Genomic DNA, 1093 nt, shown 5'->3' with positions numbered 1-1093 from the left:
GATGAATGTGTACCCGGATTAGCCTCTCTCAGCATGTGCAAGTATTTCGGTATTTTTCCATAACTTCTCTCTGGTATACCTCTAACAGCATTAACCGCATATTCACGAGCATCCCATGCTAAAGATTTCGTGATCTCACAGCCATGATCCATAAGCATAATCTGTATTATATCATTGCATTTCGGCCCTTCCTTAACCCCTTCATACCTATGCATAATCAGACTACCTATAGTTTTGGCCGAAGCAGTCCTACCCGGTTTGGTTTTGCTTGAAGGTGCGCATGTATGTTCACCGACATACTTTTTGATAATGAAATATGCAGAATCCTTCAAACACTCTGCTCGAACACACCAATTGCATGCATTATCCTCACATCTAACATACCAAAGTTGTCTATCCGTTTTGATAACCTCGTAGTGAAAGTGATGCTTCATTGCACATATCTCGAAAGTCGCCTTCAGCAAAGTTTTGTTCTCAAACAATTGTCCCTTCTTAACAACATTGAGCACAGAAAACTTTGACATATTATGTATGTCCTCTTTGGCCGAGATCATGGTATCAGCATGATAGGCATCCTCATCAACTTCGACTCTGCTAATCTTTTCTTTCTTTTTCTCGCACTACCTCTCAACAAACACAGGAGCTGGTTCGTTCCCCCTATCTACCGAGTTTCCCTCCTCTTGAGCAGTACTTGAATCAGCTGGCGACTTGTTAAGATCAAAGTCTGGTTCATTCAGATTCTCAAATTTGGCTTTAGATGTTACACACAATCGAGTAAAAACACACTTTTGAACAAAACCAGCAAAATTTTGAAGCTGTCGATCATTTGCAATGATCTCAGGTGGACAAGTTGATGTATTGATCAACTCAGTAGGTAGATAACTCAACTCCAAATCGGGTAAGATATATTCTTCCATATCAAAATCCTCCAAAACCATTCTTTTAAAAACCTCTAAGGTAGAACTTTATTCCAATAACAATAGCCTAGCCCCTTTCCCATCAGCCGAAAAAACCCATCCCGTGGTTGCTCCAAACTCCCAAACACCACATGTTGTATAGATATGCATCATAGAACAAGAGTTTGTGAAAATCA

Source organism: Brassica oleracea, chromosome C1 (assembly GCF_000695525.1).
Source record: "Brassica oleracea var. oleracea cultivar TO1000 chromosome C1, BOL, whole genome shotgun sequence".
Classification (NCBI taxonomy): domain Eukaryota; kingdom Viridiplantae; phylum Streptophyta; class Magnoliopsida; order Brassicales; family Brassicaceae; genus Brassica; species Brassica oleracea.
This window is presented reverse-complemented; position numbering follows the sequence as displayed.